Source organism: Bubalus kerabau, chromosome 16, assembly GCF_029407905.1.
Source record: "Bubalus kerabau isolate K-KA32 ecotype Philippines breed swamp buffalo chromosome 16, PCC_UOA_SB_1v2, whole genome shotgun sequence".
NCBI lineage: Eukaryota > Metazoa > Chordata > Mammalia > Artiodactyla > Bovidae > Bubalus > Bubalus kerabau.
Genome location: NC_073639.1, coordinates 53,081,117 through 53,094,082, shown reverse-complemented (window position 1 = coordinate 53,094,082; position 12,966 = coordinate 53,081,117).

The following is a 12,966-nucleotide window of genomic DNA, read 5'->3' as shown; positions in this document are numbered from 1 at the left end:
CCAGACAGAGAAAGGCAAATACTATATGATTTCAATTCTATGTAGAATAAATAAAAAGTTAAACTCATAGAAAATGAGAGTTGAATGGTAATTAGCAGGGGCTGGCATGGGGGATAAGGGGTTAGTCAAAAGGTAAAACTGCCAGGTATAAGTTGAGTCAGCTATAGGAAGCTAATGCATGGTGGTGACGATAGTTAATAGTCCTGTGTGTGAAATGGATAACCAACAAGGACCTACTGTACAGCACAGGGAACTCTGCTCAACATTATGTGACAGGCTGAATGGGAGGGGAGTTTGGGGGAGAATGGATACATGTATATGGATGGCTGAGGCCCTTTGCTGTCCACCTGAAACTATCACAACATTGTTAATTGGCCATACTCCAATATAAAAAAATTTTTCAAAGTTAAAAAAAATAGTACTGTGTGTACTTGACACTTGCCGAGAGAGTAAGTCTTAAGTGTTTGCAAAACAAAAGAGTGCCTAAGGATGTGATGGGTATTAAATAATCAAAGGGTAATCCTTCCACAAAGTAAAAATCATCACGCTGTACACTTTAAGCGGGTACAGTTTCTATTCTGTAGGGAAGTTCATTTTTGCCATAGTGGAAAAGACTATATAAAAAAGAATGTGTATATGTGTATAACTGAGTCGTTTTGCTGTTCAACAGAGATTGCCACAACATTGTAAATCAACTATACTTCAATCTAAAAAAAAAAAAAGAATGGACAGTTTTGTCAGTCATACCTCAGTAAAGCGGAAATGATAAAGTGAAATGTTTAGCAAAGCCCCAAGTTGGGAAGACTTCCACCCACATACAGAGATGTGTCAACAAACCCCTGGGCGGCACTTCTGGGAGGTCCAGCCTGCCAGATCCTACAGGCAACTGAATTTATGATATTTGGTCAGACACACAGGTGTGTGTTTAAGGCCTTTATTTCAGGGGAAGAAGGACTTGGTGTTTTGGAGGCCGTGATATATCACTGTTTTCCTAATTCTTCTTTCTCATCAACTAGGAAACTGGGTCTCTCAGGGGAACAAGAAGAGTGGATTTAGTAGAAGAAGGAAACACACTTGTCAGAGGAAATGGTGATTTTTTGCAGGCCCACGTATCACCCTGCTAGGCACATGTGCTGGGCCCCTTAAAATCCTCAAATGTAATAACCTATGAGGGAAAAGAATCTGAAAAAGAGTAGCTCTAGATCTAGTTACATTATTAATGTAAATAAATAACTGAATCCCTTTGCTGTACACCTGAAACTAATACAACATTGTATTAATAAATCAACTATGCCTCAATTTACATCAAGGCTGTATATTGTCACCCTGTTTATTTAACTTATATGCAGAGTACATCAAGAGAAACGCTGGACTGGAAGAAGCACAGGCTGGAATCAAGATTGCCGGGAGAAATATCAATAACCTCAGATATACAGATGACACCACCCTTACGGCAGATAGTGAAGAGGAACTAAAAAGCCTCTTGATGAAAGTGAAAGTGGAGAGTGAAAAAGTTGCCTTAAAGCTCAACATTCAGAAAACGAAGATCATGGCATCCTGTCCCATCACTTCATGGGAAATAGATGGGGAAACAGTGGAAACAGTGTCAGACTTTGTTTTGGGGGGCTCCAAAATCACTGCAGATGGTGACTGCAGCCATGAAATTAAAAGATGCTTACTCCTTGGAAGGAAAGTTATGACCAACCTAGATAGCATATTGAAAAGCAGAGACATTACTTTGCCAACAAAGGTTCGTCTAGTCAAGGCTATGGTTTTTCCTGTGGTCATGTATGGATGTGAGAGTTGGACTGTGAAGAAGGCTGAGCGCTGAAGAATTGATGCTTTTGAACTGTGGTGTTGGAGAAGACTCTTGAGAGTCCCTTGGACTGCAAGGAGATCCAAACAGTCCATTCTGAAGGAGATCAGCCTTGGGATTTCTTTGGAAGGAATGATGCTAAAGCTGAAACTCCAGTACTTTGGCCACCTCATGCAAAGAGTTGACTCATTGGAAAAGACTCTGATGCTGGGAGGGATTGGGGGCAAGAGGAGAAGGGGATGACAGAGGATGAGATGGCTGGATGGCATCACTGACTCGATGGATGTGAGTCTGAGTGAACTCCGGGAGTTGGTGATGGACAGGGAGGCCTGGTGTGCTGCGATTCATGGGGTTGCAAAGAGTCGGACACGACTGAGTGACTGATCTGATCTGATCTGATACCTCAATTTAAAAAAAAATTTAAATTGAAAAACAGAAAGACTCCCCTGGTGGTCCAGTGGCTAAGACTCTGTGCTCCCTATGCAGGGTGCCTGGTCAGGGAACAGATCCTACATGCTGTAATTAAGACCCCGTGCAGTCAAAAAATAAATGAATACATATTTTTAAATAAATAAAAAAATTAAGTTAGACTTTCCTGGTGGCTTTTGAGAAAACTTTTGAGAGTCCCTTGGACTGCAAGATCAAACCAGTCAATCCCAAAGGAAATCAGTACTGAATATTCATAAGAAGGACTGATGCTGAGGCTGAAACTCCAATCCTTTGGCCACCTGATGCGAAGAACTGACTCATTAGAAAAGACAATGATGCTGGGAAAGATTGAAGGCAGGAGGAGAAGGGGACGACAGAGGACGAGATGGTTGGATGACATCACCAACTCAATGGGCACGAGTTTGAGCAAGCTCTGGGAGATGGTGAAGGACAGGGAAGCCTGGTGTGCTGCAGTTCATGGGGTCACAAAGAGTTGGACATGACTGAGCAACTGAACAACAACAACTGGTGGCTCAGTGGTAAAGAATCCACGTGCCAATGCAGGGGACATGGGTTTGATCCCTGGTCTAGGAAGACCCCACATGCCATGGAGCAGCTAAGCCCAATCACTACAACTTTTGAGCCTGTACTCCAGAGCTCAGGAGCCGCAACTCCTGAGCCCACGTGCTGCAAATACTGAAGCCTGCATGCCCTAGAGCATGTGCTCCACCAAAGAGAAGCCCCTGCAGTAAGTCTGTATACCGCAACTAGAGAAAAGCCCCCGCAGCCATGAAGACCCAGCACAGCCAAAAATAAATAACTATATACAATTTTTAAAAATTATAAAAATAAAGTTAATTTTAAAAATGAAAGGGAAAAAAAAACCCTAAAATGAATGACACCCCTGTGGTTCTCTATTTAAAAAAAAAAAAAAAGAAGAAGAAGTGTGTATCTTTGCTAATTAGAAAATAATGAACCACTATTGTGTTTGTGGGGAGTGGAATCCAGGAAGGAATAAACAAGGAGACACAGCATCTTTACTTCTCATCTCCCTGAGATAACTGCAACTGAAAATCATGGCCTATTTTCTGCTAGTGGTTGATTTATATAGAGAGATGCTATAAATAGAATTCCATACCCTTCTTTTCCCACTAAAATTGCATCGCAAGCATTTTGTACACTCTGAAAATATCTTTGAAATGTTGATTTGAGGTATTATCTTATTTCGATGTAAGTAAATATTATAAAAGTGCTATTTTGGAAAAAACTGCTAAAATGACTATAAGACAATGTTCATAATTTCATTGCCCATGTCCAGTATCTTCCAGCCACCCAGTGTTTTCCTATGTGGACCAACACATTCAGCAAAGCTGTGTTTTTGGAAAGCAGCTCATGTGATGGATACATTAGGCAGAGCTGGGCCCTGGCCTGGCTAACCTACACAGCCTCTAGAAAAGACCCTGATGTCATTTGGAACTCAAAGCAAAAATACTCCATGGCTTCAAACGGGCTCTGCTCAGTGTGATGAATCCACCTGCCAGTGCAGGAGACATGGGTTCAATCCCTGGGTCTGGAAGATCCCCTGGAGGAGGAAATGGCAACCCACGCCAGTATTCTTGCCTGGGCTATAATCCATGGACAGAGGAGCCTGGCAGGCTACAGCCCATGGGGTCGCAAAGAGTCAGACACAACTGAGCGACTCAACAACAACACCACCTTGCCAGTAGCACAGAGTCCTCTCTCCCTGTGGTTCTCATGCTATAAAATCCAGAAGCTTGAATTAACCTGCAGAGGGGAGGTGGGGAGTTTTACTCTCAAAATAGCAAAGTGGTTTTTTTCAAGTTTCAATAATAAAGCTGGTTTTAAGAGCCATAGGCCTTTAATATTATTAAACTAAATCAGTCTTTGATAATAACTATAGCAAATTTAGTTGTAAAGAAACCCAGACACAGTTTCTGCCCTGCAAACATCACTCTAAGCACCATATCCAGATTCACTGTTTTGCCATTTACAGTCACAAAGACATGATTATTAAACCTTGAGAATCACCAGGCAAATCTATCCCCTCTTTTGATGCCCATGGGCTTCATCTGGTAATTCTCAACCATGTCTGCGGTGGAGACAGAAGTGGTCATAAGTCATTTGTGATTGTAACGTGGTTTAGAACTACTTCGAAGAGAGAAATCCATCTCTGTGCACAGAGATGGCCTAACTGAGAGAAGGAGATCTTTCTAAAAATATATTTAAGTACAGTTGATTTATAATGTTGTATTAATGTCTGCTATACAGCAAAGTAGAAGAATAACTTCGATTATCTCAGTGGGATGAATCTAAGCCCTTAAAATCAGAGGACTTTTCCAGCAGGAGACAGAAGAGAGAGCAACAAAAGTCAGAGATCCCAAGCACTGAAGGGATGCAGTGTCTCATCGCTGATTCGATGATGAAAAGACAGTAAATGTACCTGACCTTGATGAGCTCAGAGGTTTCCTGCTGGCAGCCAACAGGAAAATGGGGACCCTGCAACCCCAAAGAACAGACTTTGCCCAAACTGAGAATCTCTCCCAGAGCCTCCAGGTAAGAGCTCAGGTGAACAACACAGGAGAGGCTGGAGTCCCACCTGGACTTCTCTGATCCACAGGACAGACAATCCAGGTGTGTGGTGTAAGCTACCCCGACTAAAGCAGAGCTAGAAAACCAGTACAATTAGGGGAATGACCCAATCTTACACCTACTACCCAGAGCCCTACAAGAGAGGGAGCAGGCTTTTGTGTTTCCATACAAATTTAAAACTTTTTGTTCCTAGTTCTATGAAAAATGCCATTGGTAATTTGATAGGGATTGCACTGAATCTGTATATTGCTTGGGTAGTATAGTCATTTTGGCAATATTGATTCTTCCAGTCCAAGAACATGGTATTTCTTTCCTACACGGTTGGTGGGAACATAAATTGGTGCAGCACTATGGAGAACAAGATGGAGGTTTCTTAAAAAAGTAAGAAAAGGGAGTTACCATGTGATCCTTCAATCCTACTCCTGGGCATATATCTGGAGAAAACTATAATTCAAAAAAAACCCTCCACCCCTATGTTCATTGCAGCACTATTTACAATAGCCAAGACATGGTAGCAGCCTAGGGAACATGAATGGACCTAGAGATGATCATATTAAGTAAAATAAGTCAGATAAAGACAAATATCATACAACATCACTTATATGCGAAATCTAAAAAAAAATGATACAAATGAACTTATATACAAAGCAGAAGTAGACTGACAGACATAGAAACAAACTTACTGTTACAAAGGGAAAAACAAGGGGAGGGAGGGATAAATTAGGAGTTTGGGATTGACATATTTGCACTACTCTATAGAAAATACATGACCAATACAGATCTACTGTATAGCACAGGAACTGTATTCAGTATTTTGTAATAACATGTAGGGGAAAAGAATCTGAAAAAGAATATATATATATATATATATATATATATATATACACATATTTGAATGACTTTGCCTGTACACCGGGGGCTTCCCAGGTGGCGCTAGTGGTAAAGAACCCACCTGCCAATTCAGGAGACATGGGTTCCATCTCTGGATCGGGAAGATCCCCTGGAGGAAGAAATGGCAACCCACTCCAGTATTCTTGCCAGGAGAATCCCATGGACAGAGGAGCCTGGAGGGCTACAGTCCATGGGGTCGCAAAGAGTTGGACACGACTGAAGCAACTTAGCTTGCTTGCTTGTTTGCGGTACACCTGAAACTAAGACAACATCGTAAATCAACTGTGAGTGAGTGAGTGAGTGAAGTTGCTCAGTCATGTCCGACTCTTTGCAACCTCATGGGCTGTAGCCTACCAAGTTCCTCTGTCCATGCGATTTTCCAGGCAAGAATACTGGAGTGGGTTGCCATTTCCTTCGCAGATCTTCCCGACCCAGGGATTGAACCCTGGTCTTCCGCATACTTCAATTCAAAAAGAGAGAGAGAGAAGAGAGAGAGAGACCCAGCTGAAACCTCCCAAGAGAGAGAATCGGTTGAACCCTCCCAAGATAGCATGTGATAAGCTGGGAAACATTTCTTGGACTTCATCTTGTTTCAATCCATAGATGCTGGACCTGCAGAGAACTTTTCAGAACACACTGAGTTATCCTGGAGGAAGCAGGAGGTCCCCACTGGACCCATAAACTCTGATAGAGAAAATGAGTGAATCATTGAGTGTAGGACAGGGAAACCCTCATTTCATGTATTTCTCTGGATCCATCTAGGGTTGAGTAATGAATCTTTTCATGGAGTTCAACAGCCTTATGCAGCTATTTCTTTGGGGAAAATTTTTTCCCTTGTTTAAATAGCGAATAAAAAAAATCAATCTACATAACAAGGACATTTTAAAGGCTAATTTAGTGAAAATTATATAAAAAGTGTAGAAAATCATTTTTCCCTACTATCATAGATCTGAGGTCTTTTCTATTTATATGCAAATGTCAGATGCCTGAACCTATTTTATGTTTTACAATTTTGAAATATTGCCTATTTCAAATAATATATTATATTGCCTATAAACATTAGATTAATGAAGTCCTGATAAGGTAGTAAGGTCTTTTAGAAAGCAGTTTTAAGCAATTGCCCTCCTACAAGTACCATCTCTAACAGATATTTCTTTGTATAAAGCCACAAGGAGCATTTTAATTTCTAGATGTAATCTATTCTGGGTTTTTTTTTTTTTTCACATTACTCTAAGAACATGTTGATCCTTTCTTAAAGCAAAACAATTAAATGTGACATTTAAAAAATAGACACCAGCTTCATAGAAGCAAATCCAAGTAGCCAATACTCCAACTTTGCCTGAAATTATCTGCAAACTTCCCCTTATGTAATGACTTTCTGTTCAAAGAGTCTTTTCTTAGTCCTGGGTTTTATTTGATTGTCTGAGCTTTAACTCTACTTTAGGTGTCCCCTTGAAGAAAAAATACAGATTAACTGAATTATTTGTTTTTAATCCACTGCTGCATAATAATAAGTTGTAAAGCACTTTGGTTCAGGCAGAAAGATGATTGACCCCCAAAGAGCTGTTATTTGGACAAAGTTTGCCTTATTTGCAACTGTTACGGGGAAGAACTAACTCCATGTGTGTGTATAATTGCTCAGTCATGTCCGACTCTTTGCAACCCCATGGACTATAGCCTGTCAGGCTCCACTATCCGCGGGATTCTCCAGGCAAGACTACTGGAGTGGGTTGCCAGTTTCTTCTCCAGGGGATCTTCTGTCCCATGGATTGAATCCAAGTTCCCACATTGCAGGCAGATTCTTTACCATCTTAGCCACCAGGGAAGCCTGTCTCCACGTAGGATCCATTTCTTTAACTTTGCTTCCTGTTGCTTTTGTTCACTAAAAGGACACTGTCCATACCTAACAGCCTGTTTAGGGAACCCTGCCCCTCTGCCTGAATGTTTGACCAAAATGCTTTTGTTCAGGACCTTGTCCGCCTGTGGATGGCTACAGGAAGGAAGAAATGAATGCCACCCCTTCCACAGGCCAGCCATTCCAGGAGATATTTGCAAGACTAAGGGCTTTTTTTTTTTTAACTTCCTCACCTCCCCCCCTCTCTGTTTTTATAAAAGAATCTGGCATCCAGACCCCGACAAGGTGGTTATTTTTGAGACGTTATTCTGCCATCTTCTCAGACTGCCAGCTTTCCAAATAAAGTCGTATGCCTTGCCTCAACACCTTGTGTCTCAGATTTATTGGCCTGTTGTGTGGCTAGCAGAGCAAGGCTGGACGCAGTAACACAACAATCTTGCTGCAGGTAAGCCGCTCAAATGAATCCAGCCTTATTTCTATAGCTCAGGGATGTGGTTGGAATATAAGCCAGAGAGAAAACAAAGAAGTAAGCCTTTGACTGGTGTTCCTGGTAGATATTCCAATGCAGAAGTGGGTTGGGGAGAGCAGAGGACTGATGCTGCCAAAGATTCTGAGTGGACTACTTACCCAGCCTGGCTGGCTGCACACAGTGTAGATTCTATTCCTCTCCTGGCAACTGGCCCCCCTGGGTCTAAGTAATGTGTGTGTGTGGGTGTGTGTGTGTGCATGTGTTTGCTTGTATGTTCATTTTTTTGCATGTTTTTTGCTTGTATGCTTATATATTTCTTTTTCTGCTTTTTTTAAAAATTTGGGGTATTTTCCCTCTCTGCAATATTTAGGGTTCTCAGTTTCCCACTCTTGTTATCGATCACAAGTCCCTGTGGCCAATGCACAATGAGACTAGGTTCAGTTCACTTCAGTCAGTCGTGTATGACTCTTTGCTACCCCATGAACCGCAGAATGCCAGGGCTCCCTGTCCATCACTAACTCCCAGAGTCCACTCAAACCCATGTCCATTGAGTCAGTGATGCCATCCAACCATCTCATTCTCTGTCATCCCCTTTTCCTCCTGCCCTCAATCCTTCCCAGCATCAGGGTCTTTTCAAATGAGTCAGCTCTTTGCATCAGATGGCCAAAGTATTGGAGTTTCAGCTTCAACATCAGTCCTTCCAATGAAGTCCCAGGACTGATCTCCCTTAGGATGGACTGGTTGGATCTCCTTGCAGTCCAAGGGATTCTCAAGAGTCTTCTCCAACACCACAGTTCAAAAGCATCAATTCTTTGACGTTCAGCCTTCTTCACAGTCCAACTCTCACATCCATACATGACCACTGGAAAAACTATAGCCTTGACTAGACGGATCTTTGTTGACAAAGTAATGTCTCTGCTTTTGAATATGCTATCTAGGTTGGTCATAATTTTCCTTCCAAGGAGTAAGTGTCTTTTAATTTCATGGCTGCATTCAACATCTGCAGTGATTTTGGAGCCCCAAAAAACAAAGTCTGACATTGTTTCCACCGTTTCCCCGTCTATCTGCCATGAAGTGATGGGACCAGATGCCATGATCTTAGTTTTCCGAATGTTGAGCTTTAAGCCAACTTTTTCACTCTCCACTTTCACTTTCATCAAGAGGCTTTTGAGTTCCTCTTCACTTTCTGCCATAAGGGTGGTGTCATCTGCATATCTGAGGTTTTTGATATTTCTCCCGGCAATCTTGATTCCAGCATGTGCTTCCTCCAGCCCGGCGTTTCTCATGATGTACTCTGCATAGAAGTTAAACCAACTGAAACACAGGAGTTTGGAGGGGAGAAAAGTTCATTGCAGGACCATGCAAGGAGATGGATAGCTTTACCTAAAGACCCTCAAGTCTCCAAAGGGTTTCAGCAAAGCTGCTTTAAAAGCAAGGTGAGGGAGGGGTGCAGTTCATTGTTGCAAATTTCTTGGTGTCAGAATCCTTTGTTTTTGCAGCTGTCCAGGTAGGTCAGGTGAGGATAGTCTTATACACCTTCAACAAGACAAATATTATACTCTGCAACTTTTTTTAATCTCTGTATGAATGGAAAAATGCTACACCTTTAACGGTCAGAGCCTTGAGTATGGGCTCACCTGTATATTTTAGGTTCTAGGCAACATTCTCATTTTGAAGCCAAAGCAATAGAATACAAAGGCTGAAGTAAAATAAATAGATCTAATATGGAGTAAGATTTGTTCCTCCCTATCACATTCTCAAGTCCCAACCCTCATTAGCCTGGTTCTGTTCTAGGAGATGATTTTGAGAGGATGGCTCAGAAGGAACCCTTGCCCAGGGTCCTGCCTGCAAGCCCCTTGTTTGCATGTGTGATACCTTCATCAGAGACCACACTTCAGTTTATTTTGATCAACACCATAGTCTTACTTGTAAAGGCTGGAGGGAGATTGCTACTGGGAATGACAATGCTTGTGATGGCCCTTGAGAGCCATTTCCCAGAGGTCTTGATTTGCCGCATGCTTTACTCCTGAAAGATTTATTAGGGAGCATTACACGCTGCTGCACTGTCTCCTGAATTCTTCACTTACAAACATGCTCCATGGGGGATTCCCTGGTGGTCCAGTAGCTAAGACTCCCTGCTCCCAATGCAGAGAGCCAGGTTCAATCCCTGGTCAGGGAACTAGATCCCGCATGCCACAACCAAAAGATTCTACATGCTGCATTGAGGATTAAAGATCTCCCATGTACTAAGACCCAGTGCAGCCAAACAAATAAATTAAAAAATAAATATTAAATAAATAAAAAAGATGCTATACACAGTTGAAAATGTTTGTAGAGGCTATGAATCTTCTCCCAGCAAACACTGAGACCCCCAGGTCCTTTCTCTAGCCTCTCCTAACTCTATTTTATGGGGCTCTCAGCAGCCCCCAAACCAGGCTGGTTTACTTGGCCCTGAAACCTGGCTAGAATAGAAGCAAGCATTTTAAAATTAAAATTAAGGTGGAAAGAAGACAGAAGGAAACCAGACAGCATTGAAGTTTCTGAGGCTTAAGAAACAAATTGCCAAGGCACGCTACAGCAATCACTCCCATTTGATTGATTGCTTGTCTTTGAAGGTGAATGCATACAAATGGTTGCAGAAAAGAAACATGCTTCGGATAGTACATATCATATACTTAATTTTCTGAAGGGAATTTTATTTCCCCCACTGTACAGGTGAGGAAACAGAGGCTCCTAAGGGTTACACTCTGAGAGATTAAATATACAAGCCAAATGACCAGTTTAGAGATGGCAACAGAACTCTGAGATACCACCTCTGCAACAACCAGGCCAGGAAGAGAAACCCTAACCTGTGCAGCTACAATCAGCCCAGAACATTTAGAACTTGGTCCATGAACGCCAGCTTCCATATTTTTTGCCCCTGCTTCTAAGTCAGAACCAAACAAAGAAAACAAAATATGCTCCCTAAACTGACCACTCAGGACATCCCACTTCTACTGAGCCCAACTCCACCTTCCCCAAGGCAACAGCCTCCAATCAAAGCACATCAGAATCCTTCTCCTTTCACCCTAAACTTCTCCGTCCGCCTGAGTCTCTGCCAAACCAAAGTGATGGTGGCCCACTCCCTTGTTACAGTGAGCTCTGGAGAAATAGCCCCTGGCTTCCCACCTGAATTCTTCCTTTCTTTCTGTAACCTCTTGCCCTGAATTCACAGGAAGTGCTGCCAGAGTGAGGGTGAAGAACTCATCCCAGTTGGCATGGGATTTGCCACATTTGAGCTCAGAAAGTCCTGCAGCTCCAGCAGCCCTGAGTCCCAGGCACTTGGAGAGGCCAGGTCACCTTTGGCAGAATTGGCATTGGAAATGCCAATTCCAATTGGCATACAGACTCAGGATGGCTTGTCTGTAAAGCCCGTGCTCTTTCCTCAAGGGACAGAAAGTTTATTCCATCCCCTGTGCCGTGTCCAGTAGACTGGAGGGAGCTGCCAGAGCTCTGTGTCCAGATGAAAAGAGAAGCACAAACAGCTAGCAAAGTCAGCTCTGTAGTGAGTAAGGACAAGGGACAGGCTTTGGCAACACAGGGAACAGACATGCTGGATAATCTCCTAGGAAGACTCCATCCAGCCACCCCTCCCTGGAGGCACAAGCTACCCCTCCCATTGGGATGCAGAATGAGTTCTCCTGAACCTAGGCTTCTCAGCTTCAGCTTCATCCTCTTGGAAGCCACCTGCCCTGAGTGAGGATGCTCAGACAACATGAGAGCCCCTGGAGGGAGCCCCTGGAGGATGAAAGTCTGTTTGGGTAGCCCAGTCTCAGGAGAACTCTGAGCTGAACACAGCAGAGACCTCAGGCAAGTCACATGAAACAGAGCTGCCCCCTGAGAAAAGCCAACCCATAGCCTCACTAGGAAGAGTAAATCCTAGTGGGTCTTTTTTTACATGCACATTTTCTCTTCAGGTGAAATTCACATATCATAAAAGGAAACATATTAGAATAAGGAGGAGACTGAGCCATAAAAAGGACAGAAATAAGGCCATTTGCAGGAACATGAATGTACCTAGAGATTATTTTCCTAAGTGGAATAAGTCAGAAAGAGAAAGACAAATCCCATATGATATTACTTATATGTGGAATCTAAAGTAGGACACAAATGAACCTATCTATGAAAGAGAAACTACTCAGAGACAGAGAAATCAAATTTGTGGTTGCCAAGGGGGAGGTAGGGTGGGAGAGATATGTATTGGGAGTTTGGGATTAGCGGATGCAAACTACAATATAGAGAATAGATAAACAAGGTCCAACCGAGGAGCACAGGGAACTATATTCAATATCCTGTGATAAACCACAATGGGAAAGAATATGAAATATGTGTGTGTGTGCATGTGTGTGTGTGTGTGTGTGTGTGTGTGTGTGTAACTGAGTCACTTTGCTGTACAGCAGAAATTAACAACACTGTAAATCAACTATATTTCAATAAAATAAATTTCAGAAAATGCACCATTTTAAAGTGAATAGCTCAATGGTATCACATTCACGATGTTGCACAACCACCATCTCTATCTGATTTCAAGACGTTGTCATCTCTCCAAAATGAACTCTGTACTTGTTGGAGAAAAATTCTTCATGACACTTGTCCAAGATGGTAAGGAAGATTTTATTCAAGAGGGGCTATAGAGGGACTTCCCTGGCAGTATAGTGGTTAAGACTCTGGGCTTACACGGCAGAGGGGGCAGGGTTCAACCCCTGGAAGGGGAACCAAGATTTCACATGCCACACAGTGCAACCAAAACATTAAAAGCAAAAGAGGGACTATAGAAATGGGTTGGCAGGAGGGAAGAGGGATTGGGCTCAAATGTGAATTCAACAGGGCCAAATGGGGATTCATGGCCAAGGAACA